Consider the following 25,732-nt stretch of genomic DNA (forward strand, 5'->3'; position numbering starts at 1 on the left):
ATTTAACAATTATAGCAGAATAAATTATAAGTGAATGAGTTTATGTGGTATAATCTTTTCTAACTCAGCCTGCCTAAATTCTCCCTGCTATATGAAACTCAGTCTGGTGGCACTTCTTCCATAATTTCTTTCTATATATCAGTTATTAATATTTAACATTCTATTCTTCATAAATTATTACTTCATTTACAGACTAAGAAAGCAATACTAGCCCAATGGTCATATACAACCTACTTTCTGAATTATGCTTTGCCTATCCTAGACAATAGAATTCCCTGGTCAAAAAACTGCAAACAATGTCAGATTTGGATGAACCCTTGGTCTAAATGCTTTACAGTGGAAAAGCAGAAACAACCATTCAGAGTATGAGCCAGCTGGCCTGAATTGTGAGCCATAGGGACTTGCTTGTAAATAGGATTATCAAATTAAAAGCAAGAAGTATCATAAATATAACGAAATAAATCATGAGATATATTAATTTTAAAAGACATTCTCGGAATTTTATATTCATATTTGTCAGAAATTCTTTTAAATTTGCTAAGTCTAGCAATCCTACTTGCAAGAGATGTCAACAAAAGTAATTTTGGAGGGATAAGGTGTTGATAGCCTCAAATTACAAGACAGATATGGGAGTGGAAAGAAAGTTAGCTAGGAATGTAAGCAGAACACAAGAAGTCCTTGAAGAGTCAGGGACCTGGCAAAGATGCTACCTGACCAGTTATGTTCCGGAATGAAATGCTAAGAAATCTGTGCATTTGGCCTTTGAATATAGTCCTCTAGATTATTATGGAACTATCTCTCAGAAGATTAAGGGATGGTCTATATTTAAATGAGATTTATAAATTTAATTAACTTGTCTACTTTAATAATTTATCCATTAATTTTTAATTATTAAATCTATATATTTATATATATGGGATCTCTGTATGGCATGGATTCCTTAATTTGTACAGCAGTCTAGACCATGTTAGGGCAGGATTGTTGCCTCTATCATTGTATTTACATCACATCAACTTCAGAATGAATTAATCTTCATAGTCTGTTCTGTTTCCTTTATTTAGTCATGCAAAGCATTTAAGATCCTTTGGAGCAAAATGTGACAGCTCTTCATGCTCACTGAAATGCTGAGCAGTTTACAGATGAGAAATTTGGACAAAGGGCATAAGTAAGTGAACACACACCCATGGACAGCCTGACTGGAAGCTGTGCATATCCAATAGATCTTGGACAGATTCCATGAATCACCTTAGTGCTTCGGTTGTCTTATTTATGAAATTATAAGAAGGAACAGGACTCTGTTTTTGGTTTTTAAAAAATTTAAAGAGGTTAATATTGTTAAAGCAAAAAAAAGATTGTTTAGCAGAAGACCAAGTCTAGTAAAATGTAATCTTTATCTGCAAGCAACAATGTAAACTCCTACAGAGATAGTCCTGACTGTGCATGATGCTATTATTATTAGAAACTCTGTTAAATCTATGTGCTTTTCAGAGAAAGACTGAAATTATTTCTTTATGACTCTGAAAATTGCCATTGTGTTTATCAGTACTTCAGAAATATTTCATGTACTCCACATGTAGAAAAAGAAGGGCTTGTACACAAATTAGGGGAACAAAAATCTCTGAAGAAAAGAAGATGTGGAAGTTTGAAAAGTCCCCATCTCAGTCATGTACCTGAGGAGTACAGCAAGGAAGTTTGAAAGAGGAAATATCTCTGCTTTACAGAAAATCACTTTGTACTCCGGGCTGTGTTCTTGCAATAATAGTGTTACATGGATATCCTAATGGGTTTCTTTGTGCTTTGACTAGAGCAGATTTCCAAATAGATAAGCATTTATTTAAAGAGACTAGAGCAGATTTCCAAATAGATAAACATTTATTTAAAGAGACAAATGGAAATTACACTTTAGTAGTTTCACAACCGACATACAGAAAACTTCCAGTGACTATTCTATGCTAGGATCTTGTCTTGCTTTTTTGGCTGGTGTCTAGAGAAATTCAAGCTTTGTTTTTATCAAGATTTCTGTCAGTCAGGAGATTGATTCTTTGACCTGGCAACCATCTAACAAATTCCCTGAAGCTGTAGCTATTTTGCAGATTCCATTAATTCTGAGAACAGCATCCATAGGGGATTTCCTTCTTCTACACACTGCTGCCCTCTTGTTCCAGTAGTATGCTAAATGTCAAGCAAGGGAATGGAGATTTAAACAAGCAAACAAAAAAAAAAGACAATTGTCTTTACCGTAAAGACCATATAGTCTAACTGAAAACTTGAAACATTTAATTCTGAAAGTAATTTTGGCTTAAACCAATGAGGATTTATGTAATTAATATTCATTGTCAGAAAATATTAACAGTATAGAAGTTAGTAGTAATGCTGATAATAGAGGTAATCCAAAATTTAATCTTTGAGTATTTACAATAGGCCAGTACCTAGTCTAAGCCTTAGTGCATCATTACGTTGGATGAAATAGTGTAGTAGGGCTTCTATTATGAAGTATCACAAACTAAATGCCTAAAACAATAGAAATGTTCTCTCATAGTTTTGGTAGGAAGATATCAGAAAGAGCAATCTCCTGTTCCTGATAGCTTTAGGAAAGAATATGTCTTTGAATCTTTCTACCATGTAGTGCTCCCACAGTCCTTCTCACTCCTTGGCTTGTAGGTGTATTATGCCAGTTGTTGCCTTAGTCACATGATCTTATGCCCTGGATTTGTGTGGCCTCTCTATTTTATGTAAGGGTAACAAATGGGTATTTAGACTCCATCCTAAGCCAGTGTGACCTCATCTGAATTAAAAAAGATTTATAAAGACTATTTCTTAATATTATATTCTGAGTTTCTAGGTAGATAATTTCTTTTTTGCATAAACGTGAATTAGTACACTACAGAGGCAAACTAATTAAGACAAAAATTGAATATGAATTCTACAACTTGAGGTGGAACCTCAAAGTGGAAGAGAGCTTGGGTTTCAATTCAACAAATACTTATTCAGCTGTGCAGGAGTGCTGCAAGCCATAGAAACACGTAATGGAATTCAGCTACTATCACAAAAGCTACTACTTGAAAAAGTCAAGGATTTCTCCAAAGGTCAAGCCATAGCTTAAGAAGTCTTGGTGATATTTTAGCTTTTGTTTATATATTAGCTGGTTTCTACATTGATTTTCTTGTATTGCTATGTGTGCTTCCAAGAATTCCTAACAGTCTATTTATCTAAAATACCTATCAAGCATCCAAGGCCAAACGAAACAACACCTGTCTCCAAGTCAGGAGGATAGCTTTATTTCTTGGGCTATTTAGGATGAGAACCTCCTTCCTTATAGCCTTACTAATAGACTTCTAATTTCTTACCTAACCATCTCTAGGAATGTAGATTGAGCACATAAATTCTCTTCTAGACTAACCAATCATTAGCACTCATTTGGGTTGTAGAAGAAAGCCTGACAGGCACTGCATGAGGAAAATTTTTACCTGCTTTATGACCCCATAAGAACTCAGGCCTGGTGACCTTGCTCTGCCAGAAGATCACTATGGTCTCTGAACACCTCAGAGACTGAGGGGAACTGAGATATAAGGAGAACAAAGAGAGGATATTGAGGATTTGGGCTGGAGAGGATTTTTGATTAGAGAACTGGTCAGGATGGAAGATGAGGAAGAGCCAGATGGGAAAGTACTAGATGGGTAAGAACGAACTGAGAAGGACCTAGATGAGGCAGAACTAAGTTAGAACTTAGAGGGGACAACAGATAAAGGCAGAGACAAATCAGGCAAGAAGTAGCTAGGCATGAGAGCAGAATAGAATCTGTGTAGAGAGAGAACTGACTGAGAAGAATAAAGTGTATGAACTAAGGAGTTTCCTGTATGTAGATTCATTTCATATTATCAGAGATTAAATTATCAGCTGGTTGTAGATTCTTCCCGGACCCTGGGAGGGGACTATCAAGGGGCTGGACCCCCGTAGCCCCCAATATAGGAGTAGAGAGATTCCACATCCAGTGTTAGTATTTATTGAAATAGAGATTTGTATTGCAAATACATACAAATTTAAGTAAGACTTTTTTTTCAGTAGAATAGCTTTATACAGTAGATGCCCAGAGCAGGTATGTTACCTCTGTGCTCTGTCCTTCACCTCACTCTCAGAACTGACATCTTCAGAGACAGAACAGGAAGGTTGAGAGAACAACCCTATTTCATTGGCAAAGGAACAGGTGATAAAAGAGACTCTTTTGGTAACTAACTCAGTATTCAGGAGTTTTTCCTGAGGCCTATCCCTTTTCATAAGTTAGCCATGTAACCACACTTAATTGCAAAGGACACCGATCTCATTGTATTATTACAAAACCAAAACCAAAAATTACAACTCTGTTACCAAGAATGGAGAATAGATGTTAGAACTCTGTTTTTCTACCCAGAGATACAGGAACTCAAAATATGTTTTGGAAAGAATATGTTATTATATGTATTAATTTTCTGTTGGTTGCCACTGTAACTGAATACCACAAAATTCTAGTCTTAAATTAATATTATTTCATTTTCTATCATTCAGGAGGACAGCCAAAATGATACTAGCAGAGATGTGTTTCTTACAGTGGTTCTCAATCTGTGTGTTGCAACTACAAATAGACCTTCGGAAAACACAGATATTTACATTACAATTCATAACATTAGCAAAATTGCAGGTATGAAGTAGCAACAAAAATAATTTTATGGTTGAACATCACCATAGCATGAAGAACTGTATTAAAGGGTCACAGAATTAGGAATATTGAGAACCCCTGTTTCTGGAGGTCCCAAAGAAAGACCTGTGTCAACCTCTTATCAATGTCTAGAAGGTATCTGCATTCAATACAACATGATCCCCATCCCTTCATCTCTGATGACAGCATGATTGCATCTTTCTTTTTGTTCTTCTGATTTTTCATGTCTCTGTCTGACTCTAAATTCATCTGGGAAAGTTCTTCTCTTAAGGTGTTAGTTTTGGTTCCTGTGGGTGATCCAAGAAACTTTCTCCATCTAATTAATTCTGAAAATAACCATGCATATTTCCACATAAATAATATGTACACAGACTCCAAAAATTAGGAAATGGACAATTATGACAGGGTAGTCATTTCTTTTTACTTGTCATTTGTGGATAGACAGTTAAAATGCCATTGGATAAGTCTTACAAAATAAGTGCAGGTTGGCATACAAAGAGAAGCTCAACTTCATAAATGGATATGATTTTCAGAGATGCTCCATGTTGTCCTTGTAGGGGTTGTCACTGCTTCAGTGAAACACCCTGGCCTAAGACAACTTGGGGAAGAAAGGGTTTATTCAGTTTATACTTCTAAATCACTGTTCATCATTGAAGGAAGTCAGGATAGGAACTCAAACAGGGCAGAAACCTGGAGGCAGGAGTTGATACAGAGTCCACGGAAGAGTACTACATACTAGTTGCTCCTCCTGGCTTGCTCAGCCTTTCTTAAAGAACCTAGGACCACCATGCCCGGGATGGCACCACCCATAATCGACTGGGCCCTCCCCCATCAATCACTAATAACAAATTGACCTATAGGTTTGCTTACAGCCCCAGCTTATGAAAGCATTTTCTTAATTGAGGTTTCCTCCTGTGAGATGACTTCAGCTTGTGTCAAGTTGACATTAAACTAGTCAGCACACATGTATAAAACAGAAACTTCATAGAAGGGATCACAAGAAATTTATGCATGATTGGAAAGTTAAGGAATATGATCATTACTGATTGCCAGCTTGACAGAACCTAAAATAATTTAGACAAGCTTCTGGGTACACCTATCAAGAATTATTGAGATTAGGTTAGACTGTGGGGAATGCCTATGAGGGATTATTTTGAATAGGTTAATTGATAGCAGATGATACACTTTTACACATTGACTGTATTTGGCACCATTACAAGAGCTGAGCTCCTGGACCGAATGTAAAAGAGAAAGCCTGCTGAGTGCCAGCACTTACTGCTCTCTGTTTCTCAATGGTGAGTTCAGTGTTATCAGCTGCTTCAAGCTCCTGTTGCACTGACATCCTTGCCACTGTAGACTGTGCCCTGGAACTATGAGACAAAATAAACTCTTCCTGCTTAGAATTTCTTTAGTCAGGGCATTTTATCAAGTGACAGGAGAAGCAAACAAGACAAGAGGCAAGTGTGCAGATTCCTAAGTGACAGGCCTAGGTATTGGATATGAATGTGCACACAAGGGAAAAGTAGAAGAAAATATTTTATTGAAGGAGTGATGAGAGGAAGACAACGATTGGGAAAGATAAATTTGTTCACATGAGCATGAAAAACAGCCAACAGATTAAAGGTCCACTCTAAAGATTCATATGCAAATGAAAAGATTTTCATTAAGCTTGAGAGGGAAAAGGAAAAAAATATTTTTTTGTCATGAATAATGGAAAGAGCAGAACAATCCAGTGAAAATTGATTCTGAGATTTTTAAATATGAGCAAAGAAGAATGCAGAGAGAAATAGTTTACAAAGCAGGGAAATCAAATTGTCATATCAAATATATATATACTTATGGTAACATTAATCCTCATCTAGAAATATATATACTGTTAGGTAGTATTGTAGAAAAAATAAAAAGCCTCGATTTTTGCATTTAATGAATGAAGAATGGTCATAAAATATTGAGTTATCTGGACTTCTTTAATTCATATTATTGGGCTGCCTGTTCATTTTTTTCCTTTGAAGATGAGAAACATTTCTTCCTATCAATAAAATAAATATACCAATTTCCTGTCAGCAGACAAAGGCCATGAAGACAATGAAGTCCTTTTTATATACACACAGTAAAATACAACTGAAGTGGGAACATTTTAAATCTGCTCTATAGGATGGGTGGAGACTAGGCTGCCATTGTTGCAAAGGTCAACTACAGAGAACACTGGTGTCAGGGAGAAAAGAAAAACAATTTATTTGATAAAAATTATTTGCATTAAACTGAAGTTTTAATAGATTTCTATAGAGTATTACATTACCAGAAGAAATTGAGTGAGATCAAAATTGTATCTGTTAGAAGTTCTTGTTGGGATCATCCTCAAGTCTTGCCGGGGTCTTTTATGCTTTAACATCCACGAAGATTTCTGAACACAGTATAAATAAGGAACAGGTCTCAGAGCAGCATCAAAAGTTGACCTATAACCGTTGTATTTGTGATTTTCCAATAATCTCTCTTCCTCAACTTCATCACTCAGGAAATTACAGCTTCAGCATTGAGTGAGCTCAGGATAACACACATGGGAATTACTACCAGAGCAAGAGCAGGCTATGTTGTTTGTGGTGCAGAGAAGGTGAAGAACCCTGGAACAATCAAACACCATGCATATTTGTGAGAACACATAAAACATTTATCAAGACTTCTAAACTAGTGTTTATTCTGATAGAGGCCATAAACCATAGGAAGCTGGCCAATTTCCTATAGTCTGAAGTCATCTATAGCCTCAGGACTAGGTATTATAAAAGAATTAGATAGTAATACAAAAACACACACTGCTACCTAGATGAATACACATAGTGATGGCAAAACCTATTTTGATTATGTCTTTAAGGAAAGAGGGACCATTACTTTGAATTTCTATGTGTATGTTTATGTAAATGTGGAGGTACTTGTATAGTTAAGTGCATATGATGTCAGAGGTCAATCTCAAAGGCCACTCCACAGGAACTGGGATCTGGGGATTGAGCTGAGGTTCTCATGCCTGCACAGCCAGGGCTCTGCCAACATAGCAATCCCCCTGCCTCCATGCTCTCTAAAGCCAAATTCCAAATAAACCATACCTCTTTCATAGTTTATAGCAGCTTCAAATATCAATTTCTCTATTATGAGCCTGAATTTGGGCAAGTTACCAAGCTTCTCAATGCCTCTGTGTACCCATTTAAAAAAGGAAATAAGAAGCATATGTTCTCACAGGTTTTATTTTTATGAGGTTTTAAAGAGACAACCCCTGTAAAATACTTAGTGAAGTCTTGAAAAGACAATACAATAGTCGAAAACAAATGTGAAAGAGAAAAATAAAATCTGCCATAGAAGTTTAAGACAAAGTTCCTCATAGAAATACTACTGTGCATTAAAGAGACAGTTAAAGTCAAAGACAAAGAAATATAGAGGAACACAAAAAAGCTATGCTCATTCTGCCACCTTGTTTTACTCAGCAGCTAACTCATCCCTAGCTAGAAGCCTCCTGTATCCTCAGTGACAAAGCTGACAGCTGGTAGCCTACAGATGTGGAGCTCATGAGAAATGCTTTCCTGTCAGCACAAGTGAATGTTTACCTGCCCATGTCTGTGGCATCTTGTGGCAAGGGCATTCAGGAGTAAATATTGGTTTTACCTTCTAGAACTACAGGTTATAATTATAAAGCAGGGATTCCATATAACTTAAATGAGCAGTTTAATTAATTAGAAAGCCTTTTTAAAAGTCAAGCCTGCTTTTATATTAAATAGCTATCATATGGACTCATAATTTATTTGAGAAGAGAGATTCTTCTCCCCCATCCCTGCCCCTTTGTTTAGTTATTGACTAATTCTTACCCAAGGACAGCATAAACATTAACCAATTTGCCACTGGTAAAGAAGGGAGAAAGAATATTTTAGTGTTATGATTAGCATCATATTATGGCTTCAGTATCCCTTGGTGTTAGGAAACACAAGATTCCATCATAATTTATCACTTTCACTTTTAATGAGTTACTAGAAAAATAGGTACTTGATGATCAATGAGCTGTTCCAAAGAGTGAAGCCAAGGTCTTTTATCTTTGGTTGAATGAAGAGTTCTAATAGCCATGCTGTAAAAAGGTGGAGTAGACTAATGAGCACGCACACAACAATAGTGAAGGGCTCTACACAACTCCTTGAGAAAAAGTTGGAAGTATACTGTCAAACTGCTTGCCCAATTCAGAGAAAGTAAAATCCTTAGAATAAATGAATAAATAAATATAATTTTGAAGGGCTCATAATGTACTTCAGGTGGTAGAGAGTTTATCTGGCATGCTTGAAATCCTGGTTTCAATGCCCAACACCCAGAACTTCATGAACAAAGAATGGTGGTGTTGTCCTGAAATCCCAGCACATAGGAAGTGAAAACAACAAGTATATATGCAGAGGGATGTTGAGTCAATTGGGCATAATCCTATGTATTTAGGAATATTTATGTATACATACTTGCATGCATATATATTTGCATGTACCAATTAGTGAAAAAGAAGAAATGGATTTGAAAGAAATTAATGAGGGTTACATAGAAAGGTTTAGAGGAAGGAAATTAAAAGGGTAAATGATGTAACTATATTCTCCAAAAATATAAGAAGTGATAAAAATTACACTTTCTTAAACACTTGAAGAACAAGTAAGAGTCAACAGCCCTGGCAGCTTTACCAGAGGCGAGGCTGTTCCTTGGGACCCCAAGTAAGACACCATCAAACACCCAGTAACACTCCTTAAAGCCTACCCAACAACCCCTGCACCCCCTTCTCTGGACTTCATCTTCCTACCTACCACTTCAGAAGAAGACTTAGGCTCTACCAGAGGTCAGGCTGTTCCCAGGGACCCCAGGTAAGACACCTATCTGCTGCCCATTAACCCTTTTTAAAGTCTGCTCAACATTTTTAAGAAAAATCAACAGATAAACAGGTCTTTAGCAAAAATAATTAAAAGGTAGAGAGAAAATATCCAAATCAACAAAATCAGAAATGAAAAAGGGGACATAACAACAGACACTGAGGAAATCCAGAGAATCATTAGTTCATACTTCAAAAACTCAGAAAAATCTAAAAGAAATGGACAAATTTCTTGGTATAAACCACATAGCAAAATTAAATGAAGATAAGATAAAATATTTAAAGAGACCCATAAGCCCTAAGGAAATAGAAGCACTCATGAAAAGTATATCTTGACAGAGTGAACCATTGAGGGGTTAGGGGAAAATCTGGAGTACAGGAAATCTTCAGGAACTCACAAGGATGTCCCCAGCTAAGACTCATAGCAATGGTGGACAGGGTGTTTGAACTTGCCTTCCCCTGTACTCAGATTGGTGTCTACCCTAAATGTCATCATAGAAGCCACATCCAGTGACTGATGGAAACAGATGAAGAAACCCACAGCCAAGCAACTTGAACTCCTGGAGTTCAGTTGAAGAGAGGAGGAGGAATTATAGGAGCAAGGTGGGTCAGGGTCATGATGGGAAAAACCACAGAGATAGCTGACGCAAGCTAGTGGGAGCTCATGGACTCTGGACTGACAGCAGGGGAGCCTGCATGGGACCACACTAGGCTCTCTGAATGTGGTTGACAATTATGTGGTTTGATGTCTTTCTGGGTACCCTGGCAATGAGACCAGGACTTATCCCAGGCACACCAACTAGTTATTTAAAGCCAGTTCACTATGATGCAATGCCTTACTCAGCTGTGATGTAGTGCTGAGGGACCTGCCCCAACTTGGTATGCCAGCCTGTGTTGACTACCCAAGGGAGGACTTACCCCCTATGAGGAGAGAATAGGGGTATGATAGGAAAGAGAATAGGGGTATGAGAGGGAGCAGGAGAAGGGGAAAGAGGGAGAACAGGGATTGGCAAGTAAAATAAAAAATAAATAAATAAATAATAAGTCTACCAAGCAAACTAGCACAGAGTCAGATGGTTTCAGCACAGAATTCTACTAGACTTTCAAAGAAGAGCTAATACTAATATTCTTCAAATAATTCTACAAAACAGAAACTGAAGAAATATTGCCAATTTAGTTTTATGAGGTCACAGTCACCCTGATACCCAAACTACACAAAGACTCAACAAAGAAAAAAAATTACAGGCCAATTTCTTCATGAACTTTCATGCAAAAATACTCAATAAAATCTCACAATCCAAATCCATAAATGAATCAAAAAGATCATCCACTATATCATATAAGCTTCATCTTAGAGATACAGGTTCAACATATGAAAATCTGTAAATGTAACCCACCATATAAACAAACTGAAAGAAAAAAATCCATATGATCATCTCATTACATGCTCAAAAATTCTCTGACAAAATCCAACAACCCCTCATGAGAAAAGTTGGAAAGATTCAAGGACCATATCTAAACATAATAGAATCAATAAATAAAAATACAGCAAGCCAACAGCCAACATCAAATTAAATGGAGAGAAACTTAAAGCAATTCCACTAAAATTAGGAACAAGAAAAGACTGCCCACTCTCTCCATATTTATTCAATATAGTACTTGAAGATCTAGCTGGAGCAATAAAAAAAACTAATGGAGATAAAGAGAAATTGAATTAGAAAGGAAGAAGTCAAAAGTATCATTATTTACAGATGATATGAAGCATACATAAAAGGCCCCAAAAATTCTCACAGAGAACTTCTACAACTGATAAAGACCTTTAGTGAAGTGGCTGGATACAAGATTAACTCCAAACAAACAAACAAAAAAAAATCAGGCTGAGAAAGAAATCAGAGAAACAATACCCTTCACAATACTCATAAATAATATACAACATCTTGGTGTAACTCAAACAAAGCAAGTGAAAGACCTGTATGGCAAGAATTCCAAGTCTCTGATAAAAGAAATTAGAAAAGATATCAGAAAATGCAAAGATCTCCCATGCTCATGGATCAGTCCATCTTACCAAAAACTATCTACAAATTCACTGCAATCTCCATTAAAACCCCAACATATTTCTTCTTTACAGACCTTCAAAGAACAATACTCAACATTTTATGGAAAAACAAAAAAAAATAGATTAAAAAAATCCTATAAAATAAAAGAGCTAAAGATATCACAATCCCTGATTTCAAGCTCTACTACAGATCTATAGTAATAAAAACAGTATAGCATTGGTATAAAAATCATACAGGTGTCTCAATGGAATCTACATGCTTATGAACATTGGATTTTTGACAAAGAAGCTAAAATTATACAGTAGAAAAAAGAAAGCATCTTCAACAAATGATGCTGGAATAAATGGATGTTGACATATAGAAGAATGAAAATAGATCTCTCTCTCTCCATATATATATATATGTGTGTGTGTGTGTGTGTGTGTGTGTGTGTGTGTGTGTGTGTGCGCGCGCATAAAACCCTGCACAAGGCCGGGCGGTGGTGGCGCACGCCTTTAATCCCAGCACTCGGGAGGCAGAGCCAGGCGGATCTCTGTGAGTTCGAGGCCAGCCTGGTCTCCAAAGTGAGTTCCAGGAAAGGCGCAAAGCTACACAGAGAAACCCTGTCTCGAAAAACCAAAAAAAAAAAAAAAAAAACCCTGTACAAAACTCAAGTCCAAGTGGATCAAAGACATCAAAATAAATCTAGTTACACCGAACCTGATAGAAGAGAAACTGAATGCACTGGCATGAGAGACTACTACTTCTTGGATATTATTCCAGTAGCATAGATACTAAGATCAACAATTAATGAAAGGGACCTCCTGAAAATGAAGAGCTTCTGTAAGGCAAAGTATACTGTCAATGGGACAAAACAGCAGTGTACACAGTGGGAAAAGATCTTCATCAACCCCATATTTGACAGAGGGCTAATTTCCAAAATATATAAAGAACTCAATAAATTAGTCATCAAAATGCCAAATACTACAATTAAAAATGAGGTACAGATCTAAACAGAGGATTCTCAATAGAAGACTCTCAAATGGCTGGAGAACAGTTAAAGAAATGTTCAGTATCCTTAGCCATAGGGGAAATGCAAATCAGAATGAATCTGAGATTCCATCTTAAACTGGTCACAATGGCTAAGATCAAAAATACAAATGACAGCTTATGCTGGAAAGGATGTGGAGCAAGTGGAACACACCTCCAGTGCTGCTGGGAGTGCAAACTTCTACAACCACTTTGAAAATCAATATGGTGGTTTCTTTTAAAATTGGAAATCGTTCTACCTCAAGACCTAGTTATGTCACTCTTAGGCATATAACCAAAAGATGCTCAATCACACCACAAGGACACTAGCTCAGCTATGTTCATAACAGCTTTATTTGTAATAACCAGAGCCTAGAATCAATCTAGATACATTTCAACTAAAGAATGAATAAAGAAAATGTAGTACATTTACACAATGGAGCATTATTAAGCTGTTAAAAACAATGACAACAAAAAATTTTAAGCCAAATGGATGAAACTAGAAAAAAAAAGTCTGTAGTGAAATAACTCAGACCCAGAAAGATTAACATGATATGTATTCACTTATAAGTGGATACTAGCTGTAAAGTAGAGGATAACCATGCTACAATTCACAAACTAGAGAGGCTTGGTAACAAAAGGGGGCTCAAAAGGCTTTCCCTAGGAAGGAAAAATAGAGATCTCATGGGTGGACTAGAGGCAGGTGGGGATGAGAACATGAGGAATCAGGTTGGTGGTGGCTGGATGGGGAGAGTACTGAAAGAGATGATGACAAAGGGGTACATTTTAGGTTTAGATAGGCACCTGGTGCAAGGAATACTCCCAGGAATCTACAAGGATAACCTCAGCTAATATTCCTAGCAATACTGGATATGTTGCCTGAACTGGTCATCTCCTGTGACCAAGCAAGACTTCCAGGGGAGGAATTGGGATACTGTTGCTATTCTGGCTCTACTGACACATGTACCCTGGGGGCAGGGAGTGAGAAGATGCAAAGTCAATGACAGACTCTGGGAGTTGCAAGCAAGCTTGTTTATTAAACAAAGGAATGAGGTATTTATGTGTGGGCTGTTTGGCGGGCTTTGCTTCCATAGCTATTGTGGCTTTTCTTGATTTGGCCCTGGGTCAGCAGTTGTCGTCTTGGGGGTCCAGTTTCAGGTTCCTCTGGATCAAGGTGCTACTGCGAATGTCACAGCTTTTTTTGCTTGAGGCTTAGTCAGTTCATTTGGCATGTGGGCCTTATCTGCCTCAGGATACCAGCCCAGCCACATAATCTTCAATCTACAGTCTGTCCTGCCTATGGGATTTGCTGGATTAGGGATAGTGTAGAGATTGTGGGAGTGGCCAAACAATGACTAGTCCAGCCTGAGACCCAGGTCATGAGAGTGAGCCCACCCTTGGTACTGCCTGGAGTGCCAGGACCCAGAGTCTGAAATGCCCAAAGATGTAGGATAGAATCAAACTCAATTGGAGAAAAAAAAATTGTCCGTATAATGATAACTAACAATATTCTGCTATACTCATAGATTGGTTCCTACCCCAATTGTTATCAGAGAGGCCTCCTTCAGCAACTGATAGAAACAGACATAGAGACTCACAGCCAAACATTAGGCAGACACCAGGGAGTTCTGCTGAAGAGAAGGAGGAAGGACTATAAGAGCCAGAGGGGTCAAGGATATCACAAGAAAACTCACAAAATCAACTAAACTTGGCTCATGGGAGCTCACAGAGGCTGAACCAACAACCAGAGAGCCAGCACAGACCAACGGAGGCCCTCTACATATACGTGAGAGTTGTATATAGCTTGGTCTACTTGTGGGAATCCTAACAGTGGGAGCAGGGGCTGTCTCTAATGCTTTGGCTGGCTTTTGGGAATCTATTCCTCATACTGGGTTGCCTTGCCCAGTCTTAATAATAGAGAAGGTGTTTAGTCCTACCTCAACTTGATATGCCATGGTTTTTTTGGTATCCATGGCAGGCCTGGCACTTTCTGAACAAAAACAGAGGAGGAGTTAATTAGGGGTCTGGTGGGGAGGGGCGGCAGAGAGGAAGTGGGGAGATGGACTGGGGGAGAGAAGGGAGGGGAAACTACAGTCGAGTTGTAAAATAAGTAAATTTAATTAATAGAAGAAAAAAAGAAGTGGAATTTCAAAAGTGTATAACTGAAAATGACCATAGTAAAAATACACTTCAAATAAAGTAATGATGGCCCTCTGTAACAATGAGAAAATGAGAAGAAGCTAAACCCAAAATTAGTAAAAAAGCAACAACAGCAAACCAATAAAGATTAAGGTAGAAATTTGAAAGGTAGAAATGAGAAAAAAAATTATCAATAGAGCCAGAAGTTGAGTCGTTATGAAATAAGATAGAGAAGTATTTAGTCAAACTAAACAAATGAGAAAAATGAGCAAATAAAGTTAAAATTGTAAATTAAGAAAATATAACAAAGACCATGAAATTTCAGATCATTAAGACATATTTGAAAGACTTTCTCCTAATTAACTGGAAAATTAAAAAATCTGATAAATTTCTAGACACAGGTGACCTTCCAAAATTAATTCAAAAGGACATAGCCATCTTAAGTATATTACAACAAACAATAAAATTCAAGCACTAGTTAAACCTCTCTTCTGAACCTAACAAAGGAAGTGAGACATCTACAATGAAAATTTTTAAATGCTGAAGAAATTAAAGAAGACCATAGAAGATGAAAGGGTTTTTATGTTCATGAATCAACAGAATTCATATTGTGAAAAAGATTAAGTTGCTAGATGGAATCCATAGTTTCAGTGCAAATCTCCATTGATTTTCAGAAACAACAACAACAACAACAAACAATCCTCAAATTTATAGGGATGAAAGTAAAATCCTGAATAGCCAAACCAATCCTTCACAAAATGAATAATAATAGAGGGATCACCATATCTGATTTCAAGTCATAAAACAATAGTATGTGAGTGGCACCAAGTAAGTTGTGACTATGATCAGAACAGAATAAGAGGAGTAAGATGCAAACTGTATATATGAAGACCTGATTTGTACAGCACCAGTAACATTTTCTCATAATATTTTTATATTTTAGGCTTGAATATTTTCATCTACAGGCCATTTTGAAGTAATGTTTGTGTTTATTACAGGGGAAAGAATAAGGTAATTTTTTTCATTTATCTATCTAATAGTATCTCCCATTTACTTTTCTTGCCTGTAATATTCTAAATAAAGCGATCATATATGTGAGCATTTCTTTTTTTAGATTCTGTTTTCTAGACCATCACCAGTTTTTGCTTAAAACTGGTGAGCAGTCATGTATAGCCTGTGCTCAGGTATCTATATGTATGTCTGTATCTATGTAGATACAGATAGATGATAAAGACAGATAGATAGATGATAGATAGATAGATAGATAGCCTTATATACAGCAGATAAAAACAAGGTAAACAGGCAATTCTTAAATTCTTTTGTTTTGCAGCAAAATATATTTCCCTGTGAAAAATTCACATGTGTAATTTAGAAGACATGCTGCCCAGTAGCCCTTTTACATGACACTATTGAGCTGATATGCAGATTTTCATCACCAGAATCTGTCCTACACAAATTCTATAAGATTTAGCATCAACAAAATTACTAGTGAGGGAAAGTAATTGGTCAATTATTGGATTTCCCTTGTCTGTAAGGTGCCACTTAACACACTTTATTATACACATTATATTTTCAAGATTAAGCAAACTGAAGCTACATCTAATCCACTTACTTCAATCATGCCATTGAAAGGGATACAGGTGGCACTCATGATAATGCAGAAAGCTTCATTTTTTCACTTTGATGCAATTACCAAGAAAATTTCCCAATTTTGTGACTATGCTCCAATAATTTACATTTTTTGAATTGTTATCATTTTATGGACATTTACAAACTCACAATTTCTTACCTACAATTATAAATTAAAAAAAAATCTGAAAATTAAAAGTGCTTAACAACTTTCTTGGTAACAAAACTTAACTTGAACTGGCATTTATATAACTTTTAAAAATCTAACTTCATGTGGTTTCAACCAGCACAGGAGATATAACTCAGAAGTTAAGAGTACTTGCTGCTCTTCCAGAGGACTTGGCTTCAGTTTTTAGTATCTACTTTGGTTGTCTCTCAACTTTTTGACAACTCCAACTCCATGGTATCTGAAATCCTCTTTTGGCTTCCTCAGGTATCCTCACATGTGACATAAACATAGACATAAATATAATTAAATCTTAAAAATATTTCATTGTCTACAGTTGAGGCCTCATGGTCTTTCTCTTGTTCAATTTAACATGTACAACTGTTTTTGTTGGTCAGCTCGTGTTTTGATAGTCATGCTGGTGAGACTTTAAGGCAACTAGAGAATGCTGATAGTAGGAAAGAGCACACCAATTGGTTATCCATTACCAAATGGTGAACCCTGAAAACATACATATAAGTAGCCTTACGCACACTGAGAAGGTTGTATTTAGGGATTTATATGTATATACATGTGTATATATGTATAAAATAACAATTAAAGAAAAAGAGGCCATGAATTTGAAAAAAATAAAGAAAGGGTATATGGGAGGTTTTGGAGGGGGGAAAGAGAAGAGATAATTGATGTAATTATACTAAAAAAACCAGAATTAATAAAAGTTATTTTTACTGTATTTCAAGGTGATTGATTTGGGGATCTATATGGAGTTATTTGAAATTCCCCAATTTCTCATTTATTTAATAAGAATAATCTTAACAAATGATAGAATTCAGAGAAAAATAGTCTATAAACTCTATTTTAATTTGTATTATAAAGTAACTTGTAACCTAGAGATAATTTATTCACAAATTCAGATAATTTCAAATTAAATGAATCTAAATACTTAATATTGACTTGCAGCTTATGATTTTTTCACTGTCCATACATATTTGGCTTATTATTAATAGTTTATTATTTAACTGATTAATAGAAATTTGGACAATTGATATTTATTTTGCTTAGGATGTAAGTACACAGGAACTAGCAGCCAAATGATTTTTAGATCAGAAATTTTCTTTTCACTTAACCACTCTGACAATGTGACTGTAGCTGATGCAGTATTATAGGCTGGTGCTGTGGACCTTGAAGAGAGCAAATGAGTATCGACTGTAGCGATGGGGATGACATGTCTCATGGGGATCACAGTGTTCACAGGAGACAGAGACTGAGAAGTAATGACATCAGCATCACTCTATGAATGTAATGAGGCTGTGGGATGTCAGGAGAGGATGTGGGTTGCTAACTGTATATTGCACCCTCCATGGTTAAAAGGAAAGGAAGTTATCTTTGAGAGTGAGCTCTCCATCTGAGAAATGAGAGCGCTGGTCTGGAAGCCCAGAAATTACAATGCTGTAAAACTTCACCTGGGGGTCACAGTTCTAAAGAAGGCCTCTGAACAGAAGAAATTAAACAGCTTTCAACATTCTCAGCAAATAGAAACTGATAGTGATTTTTAGATACTTACTCACTAACTTGTGGAAACACAAAATTGATTTTTTTGGAAAGGCAACTCAGTTAAAAGAACACTATGGATTTGGATTTTATTTATTTATTTAATTACTTGATACCCCTTCTTGGAATTTTAAAAGCAATTATTTGCTGCCAATAAAATTGATTAAGTGTGACTAACTCTTGTGTGCATCATTGAATTGATACTTAAGTGTTTTTTGTTTTTCTGTTTTTTTTTCTTTTTGGCATCAGCCCTGTGGGTAATGAGTTAATGGAACAACCACACACAAAAAGAATCTCAATTGTCCAGAGTTATTCCTAATATAAAAGCTGGCTATAGGAACAGATTCTATGTTCTCTCTAGATTTTAAATCAGGACAATACGATTTTTAAGTAGCCTTATTATTCACCTCACCTTTATTTATTTAGTTTTATTTATTTATTTATTTATTTATTTATTTATTTATTTATTTATTTATTTATTTAGTCAGTTAGCTAGTTAGTTTTTCTATAGGCATTCTGAACATATCTTTTGCAGTCAGATATCCACAAGCTAGCTGGAAATCCCCAATTATGCTCAGTATGAGTATCCACTGCCTTTTACAGATGTCTATGTGGTTCTTAAACCATGACCTGGAAATTTTATATAACTTCTTAGACTCCATTAGAGGCATTTTGATTTCAGAATTATGACTGGGACCTAAGTAATGTGTAGCTGAGCAAATCTTCCAGGTAAAGAGGCATGCTCAGATTTGAAATCCCCTACCTGGTTTCACGGAATTTTATTGAAGTTAGGGGTTTGCATCAAGAAATTACCTGACTGGTAGAGTTATTTGCCAGTTTATCACTCTTCTTGTATAATAACCCAGAATAGGTTCGATTGAAGCCATCCTCCACTTTATAGAATCCTGGCCAAATCCATGAACAAAAATTGTCATCCTTCTCTGAATGAGGTATGTATATTTCATGAAGGACCAAGATAAATCCAGAAAGATGCCCCAGCACAGCAGCAAGCAGAAGATCCATTTCTTCAAAGCTGTAGTCTATGGTTCTGGAGGAAAAACTACTTAATTTGCAAACTAGCTAGTGATAGTCTTTGTAAATTCTGTAACTACTGTTTAAGTATCCATTATCATTTGTAATATTATTTTGAAAGTTTCTGCCTGTCTTTAGATACCAAATAGAGATGGAAATCACAGTATGATAAAGAGCCTCATGATCCTGGGCCAGGAGAGCAGTCACATGAAAATCATGCTACTAAATACTAAGGTGAAGACAACATTCAAGAAGACTGGTGTCACAAAGTAAGTGACTATGATTTACCAGATTTTTAAACCTATGTCCAACCATGTCTTTTCCCATATTTGTCTTATTTTTAGCTGAGCAACATTCCCCTACATCTGACAAGGTCCAGAAAAACCTACATTCCACAGTAATGAGGGCCAATCAGCTTTAGCATTACAATGAAGTAGTATTCTGGTAAAGCAACTAGGCTAGAGGGTAAATGACGTGGCCTTACCTGTAAGTAGAGAGCAGGCCGGGTTCTCAGTTCACTGTGAATTCATTCCACCAACATCTGTGGCTGCTTGGTGAACATCAGACCTTTCTCTATGCGACTGGTTTCAATCTGACTAAGAAAAGAAATGAGACTGAACCTTTAATGAAAGTTCACAAAGACAAAATCATGGGGAAAGAAGTCACCTTAAAAAGTGGAGCAGCCTTGGGCCACTTTCTTTCAGGATATATAAAACTGTCATGCCAAAACGACCTCAACTATTATCATATCACATAAGAGCAAAATAACACTTTTATAATAATGTTACTTCTTCCACAGAAAGTGATGAGAGGTAAAAATTAAAATGTGAAATCAGACAGGAGTACTGTAGCTCAAATTTAGGTTCTAAAATAATTTATGTTTTAGAAAATTATGGTTTTAAAATCTTAAACTATAAGAATGATCTTGGTATATGTCAGGATTCTCTAGAGGAACAGAATCGAAGAATATAACTATGTTTGATTATAGGGGAAGATGTGTTAGATTGGCTGACCCCCTCAGAAGCCAAATAGTCCCATAGTGACCATATTCAGGTGAAAGAGCTAGGGAAAACGTTATCTGCTCAGTACAGAAGCTGACAGCCTCAGAGTGAGAGACACCAGTAGTTCTGCCCAATCTAAGCAGAAAGCATTTTGAGAAGAAACTGTGAGAACCTGGATGTTAACCACTGAAAAATCTGGAGTCTGATGTGCATGGGAAATACAATCACATAAAAGAAAAAATAACTCATTTAAAGAATAGAACTTTAAGACATGCAAAACAAACTTTCCTTTTCTTCCACTTATTATTAAAGCCAAGCCCAGCCTCGTATACATTGCTGCCCACATTAGGGACTGTCTTCTCCACTCAGTTTTCTGTGCCATATGTCAATCTTCTCTGGCCACACTTCTCTGAGAGTATGTTCAAAGAAGATTGATGTACACACCCAGAAATGTGCTTTGCTAGTTTTGTTTTATTTGCTTGCTTTTTTGTTTGTTTTCAGAGACAGGGTTTCTCTGTGCAGACTTATGTGTCCTAGAACTCTCTCTGTGGACCAGATTGGTCTCTGAGTACTGGGATTAAAGACATATGCCACCACCATCCTGTAGCTTTGTTAGTGATCTATACATCCTTCTACACAATCACGTTAACAAGAAAAATAATTGTTTCATGCTATGTCAAGAAATTAAGATATTCAAAACAAGCTGTAAATATCAATGTAAAATCATGACCATAACCAGAATATTTCCGAATTGTCATTGATTTTCCTAGCTTTAAGTATTTTATCTAGTCCTAATAGGCATACACATTTTTCTACATGGTTTTCTTCTTTAATTCATTTTCTCTTAAAAGAAATCACTGATCTTTCAGGAGTTGTTTCCATGTACTTAAAAGGAATAAAAATCTAGATGGTCTTGGAACATTTTTGTGATTGTCATAAAGTCAACAAAATAATAAGGTTTAACACTACTTGAAAATGTATCAAAAGGAGAAATAAAATAAAATAAATGAATGTTCATCTACTAACCAACTTACCAATTTAAATGTATATTAATTAGAGTAGTTATTTGGGTAAAAGATTCCAGTCAACATGATATAACATGATAAGTATAACATATAACATAACAAATGTTATATAGTTCATGAAAAAAGTACAGAATAAATGTTTCAAAATATATTCACACACATAAATTATATTCAATTCAAATCACAGCCCTCCTCATCTAGGAGAAAGTCCAAGAATTTCAACAATACTAAAATCTACACTTATGTAGGTTCCCTATGATAAAGTGGAGAGCATTTGCAAGTAACAGGTATACTCTCTCATATGTTTAAAACTGTTTCTGGTTCACTTATAGTACCCAATATTAATTACTATGTAAGTAGTTGCAATAGTGCATTATTTATAGAATAATTACAAGAAAAATCTATTTATGATCAGTACAGCCTTTTCTATATATTTTCTATCAGTATTTGATTTAATCCATGTATTAAACCAATAGATATTTAAGGAAAAACACATCCCAATTAGTTTACGACTAGTACTATAAAAAATCTTCAGTGATTAACTGAAATCAGGAAACCCCAGAAAGTAAAACATTCTTGATTTAATATTATTCAGTCTGAAAGAGAACTCTTTCTTCCCAGGGATTAGTAACATTTCTGTGACAAATGTACATCCACATATAAAACCAATTCAATGACAATAATATTTATGTTTCAAATCTACTTGAGATAAAGAAATAATATAGTTTATGAGTTTCATAAGACTTTATAAAAGGTGGTGGCGCACGCCTTTAATCTCAGCACTTGGGAGGCAGAGGCAGGCAGATCTCTGTGAGTTCGAGGCCAGCCTGGTCTACAAAGTGAGTTCCAGGAAAGGCACAAAACTACACAGAGAAACCCTGTCTCGAAAAACCAAAAAAAAAAAAAAAATACATTTTATAAAATAAAATACTAATTATAAACTACATTAAATATTTGTACTTTTCATTAATAGTTTTACAATAGTTCATTTTCAAGAGTTTTTAAATTTAAAAACAAATAAGACATACTTGTGGCTTTAGCAAAATGTGATTTAATTAGTTTAATGTTTAAAGTATAAATGTCACAGAAAAACTGATTCATTGGCTACATAACCACAATTTTTTAAAAAAAAATTTTACTTATTACTTATTGAAACTACAGAACTAGTTCATTGGCCACATGATGGTTTAGAAGGCACTGTGGAAATCCCTCCCCTATGAACAGAAAACCGTGAGGCAAAGACCTGAACAATAAAGAGGAGCTCTAAATCCCTATAGCTGCTGTTTCAAAGATGTTAAAAAGTAAGGTATGTTTGTAAAGAAATAATTCCTAGAAAAAGAAACCAAAGCAGATTTGTGAATCTTAAAGAAGTTTGTGTCAATTATTGAAAAATTCATAATTATGAAACACTTTGTTCCCTACAGCATGGTATAAACTTGGTTTACAGAAGCTACCTTATAATTGTGTTTTTTTAAATCAGTCTATTCATCTGAAATGATTAAAAAGTTCCTATAACATTTTCCAGAACTGTTCTGGATTTCTAGACAATGTGTACGGACTCTGAAAAGCACCAGTATTACAAATGAGAAGAAAACATATTCTCCTGTTCTTATAAAATCATTGCAATCCAATAACCTCACTCTAAAGATGTAGCAAAAACAATGAGATAAGGAAAGTTGAGTTATTTATTCATGCTTTTCCAGCTAGTTACTAAAGAGCATCTGAGCACCACAGGACTCCCAATCTCTTGACCAGAAGTCCTTGTCTTAGTTTCTATGCTGCTTTCATTTCATTACGATTCTTCTTCACTCTATTGACAAAAGAAAAGAACACACACCGTGAGAAAATATGTATTGTTCAAGAAACTGGAAATCTTCAGTTGGGTTATAAACCTCCTCAATTTCATGTTTAAACTTCCTTTAAAAAATGATGTAATCATAATAGTAATCAGAGTAATGATGATTTCTGTCAGTTTCTTGTACCATGCACTGTGTTATTTCCACACATTCACATTTCTGGTATCCGTAATTTGATTTTAGCCTCCAAAATTTCCTATAAGATACCAGACAAAACCTTCATCACCAGTTTATAGATGAAACAGAAGTTAGTGACCTTTCAGAATGGAGACTCCAGATTCAAATATCTCTAGAGACACAGAGACAGAAACAAATATGCAGCAATGCCAACTGAAAGAAAAAAGGATATGGTGTAAGTTTGAAACCTGAAGAATTTGTGAGAATAAAGAAAAATTTAGCTTTATTAAATAAAGTTGTATGTATGGATGCATGTGTATATATACATATACACATTTATATAACTCATCAAATACACTTGTTTAAATTAACATAAGTAAATAAACACCATTCGGGCTGAATGCAGCATTTCACAGATGATCTTGTTGGATGTCAGAAAGGACTATATTAAAAAGCAGTTTTCAGTGTTTGTTTGTTTTTCTCCAAAATATTATGCACTGAGCAAGCAAAATGTTTCAGTTTGTTAAGGCCAAACCTGACAACCTGGGTTCTGTCCTTGGAATCTGCATGGTGGGAGGAAAGAAATGACTCCTCTGACCTTGACACCTATGCCACTGCATGCATGCATGCATGCATGTGTGCGCGTGCGCGCAAACACACACACACACACACACACACACACACACACACACACACACACACAGTCAAGATAAATAAGTACAACAAAATTCTTTTTACATATTGAAGATCCCTTAAATCTTAAAATGTACTGAAGACTCCAAAGTGCTTTGGTCTATACAAGTTATAGCTGTTCATAATTTATGAAAATAAAATATAAGCAAAGACTATATATATTTAAGATGAATAATCAACAAGCTTCAATATAAAGAAAAATGACATTTTATAAAAATTAACAGTAATTTCAAAAACAAAAAAAAGAAAAATTTCATGGTTTATATTTTTGAAAGTATCATTAAAATTTGTTTTAATATAAAGTAGATTTTTCACATTTGCTTCTATATACAGTCTTATTTTTTGTTTGTTTGTTTGACATATATGAAAAATTGTCCTCATATGATAGTTGATAAAAGGAAGACTTACCCACCCCTGAACATGTCTCTTGGAACCCTTGAACATTCTACGTAGCTCTCAGGAATTTCCGGTCACATATGAAGAGCAAAACCAAAGCAAAACTTCCTGTTACCACAGAGCAGCTTTGGATACGCACCCTGAACTTTTGGAATGGTTCAGATGAAAATCACAATTGATGGCACACACGTGGCACCTTTTAACTGATTTGGAGTCAGGTCTACCACAAGCCCGGATCTTCCTGAAGCCTTTCTGCTATGTTTGAGACTCTGATAATCCACAGTTGCTGCTGCCTGAGCATCTCAGAATCTCTAGGTCCACAACTGCCTCTGTCTCTTCATCGTCATCTAACCTCAGAGCTGTAAAGAGTAGACTGTAAACTAGGATGGGGTTTTGCATATCTTTTAGATAGAATGCCTCTGTACCGCACACTCTGATTTCATTGATAATAGCTCTGCTAAAGTGAAGATGTAACAAAATGAGCAGCTGAAGGATGACAGCTTAAATGCATATTGCAGTGAATGCAATTACAGTCTTTTATCATCAAAATCCATCGCTCTGTTAAAGATGATAGAGTGAGTCTATGAATACAGTACAGAGGAGTTGGCTACCGTGTCAAAAGTCAGGCAAGCTCATAGTCTTACTCTTTCTGTTAAGGCTTTATTATGACAGCCACAATTACATGCTTTCTAGGTCTCAGTCAAGGCTGTAAGCCTTCCTGTAAAGATGAGCTATAAGAAAATTCAAAGCTGCTCAGAGACTGCAACAGCTTGTTTCAATTCCTTTTCATCCGAATAGACCATGCTTGACAAAGAAATAGGATATAGGTCTACTTCTAGACTACACACACACACACACACACACACACACACACACACATACACACACACACACACACACACACACACACACACACACGTACCTACAAACATACACATCTCACACTTAAACAACCTTTGGTGCTTTCATCTTGGGCTGAAATATCAATTCCTTAAAATAAAAACTGTCTCTAGATGTTACTCTGTAAGTTTTAGACATCAAGGGTTAGCCAGCATTTCAACAAAGTGTATTTGTCATTGTCAAACCTGTTTACATGAATCAAGCAGCAATGTTACTGCAGAAGAGCTGACATTTTTATTTCCCCTTCTTCCATTCCTGCTTTGCATACTGCATCTATAATACTGAGACGACCTTTCTTCTGACTTAAAAGGATGTATATTTTTTGTTGGTTTGTTTTTCCAAAGTGTGTGGAATTTAATTTCATCTCCCAACTGTCAGACTCTTGCTTCTGTATGGGCAGAATGTGCCTGTCTACAGAGGTAGGTAATATGTAGCATGCTTGCAAAAGATTATGCATTTGTATTTGTTCAGCTGGGCTGACACATCATATTTTTACTTAATTACCTTTGTATTCTTTTGTAAATATATAAAGAAGTGCAAATAACTCATACATGCAGATTTTGCAAGCTACTACTAAATGAAGATTATTAATT

At 35.8% G+C, this 25,732-nt stretch overlaps 1 long non-coding RNA gene across 6 annotated transcripts; it reads right to left on the reverse strand.

Moving 5' to 3' along the window:
• Window positions 1-6,211: 6,211 nt before the first annotated feature.
• On the reverse strand, window positions 6,212-24,834 carry LOC128115656 (uncharacterized). Of its 6 annotated transcripts, XR_008220250.1 has the most exons (4): window positions 24,252-24,834; window positions 23,290-23,363; window positions 19,636-22,987; window positions 6,212-7,314 (listed from the first exon to the last, which is right to left on the reverse strand). It is a non-coding gene; the product is annotated as an uncharacterized LOC128115656 (long non-coding RNA). The 6 variants fall into 6 exon arrangements; XR_008220251.1 differs by lacking the exon at window positions 23,290-23,363 and having other exon boundaries at window positions 24,256-24,834; XR_008220248.1 differs by lacking the exon at window positions 23,290-23,363.
• Window positions 24,835-25,732: the final 898 nt, after the last annotated feature.

The sequence above is a fragment of the Peromyscus californicus genome, unplaced genomic scaffold (assembly GCF_007827085.1).
Source record: "Peromyscus californicus insignis strain IS unplaced genomic scaffold, ASM782708v3 Scaffold_1__1_contigs__length_55948999, whole genome shotgun sequence".
NCBI classification, from domain to species: Eukaryota; Metazoa; Chordata; class Mammalia; order Rodentia; family Cricetidae; genus Peromyscus; species Peromyscus californicus.